Below are 646 nucleotides of genomic sequence, written 5' to 3'. Positions count from 1 at the left end.
ATTGTTAACGGCGGGAAGTGTTCCAAAAGGGAATGGGATTGAATGTGACTGCTGAAGCCGACATTGAGACCTCTAACGCGGGTAGCTCGGCCGGATTTGACCCGGCGGTTCTGGCGACGGTCTCGCCTTCGAGGGGGGAGCGTCCCGCGTGTTCAGGCCGAATTTTGTGCATTTCCATCGGCGGGAAGAGGTCCAAACGGGAATGGGATTGAATGTGACTGCTGAAGCCGACATTGAGACCTCTAACGCGGGTAGCTCGGCCGGATTTGACCCGGCGGTTCTGCCGAAGGTCTCACCTTCGAGGGGGGAGCGCCCACCGTGTACAGGCCGATTTTCATGCATTTCCAACCGTGGGAAGGGGTCCGAAAGGGGATGGGGGTGAACGTGACTGCTCAACCCGACTTTGAGACCTGTAACGCGGGTAGCTCAGCCGGATTTGACCCGGCGGTTCTGGCGACGGTCTCGCCTTCGAGGGGGGAGCGCCCCGCGTGTTCAGGCCGAATTTTGTGCATTTCCATCGGCGGGAAGAGGTCCAAACGGGAATGGGATTGAATGTGACTGCTGAAGCCGACATTGAGACCTCTAACGCGGGTAGCTCGGCAGGATTTGACCCGGCGGTTCTGCCGAAGGTCTCACCTTCGAGGGG

This window comes from Chiloscyllium punctatum, unplaced genomic scaffold, assembly GCF_047496795.1.
Source record: "Chiloscyllium punctatum isolate Juve2018m unplaced genomic scaffold, sChiPun1.3 scaffold_283, whole genome shotgun sequence".
Lineage (NCBI taxonomy): Eukaryota > Metazoa > Chordata > Chondrichthyes > Orectolobiformes > Hemiscylliidae > Chiloscyllium > Chiloscyllium punctatum.
This window is presented reverse-complemented; position numbering follows the sequence as displayed.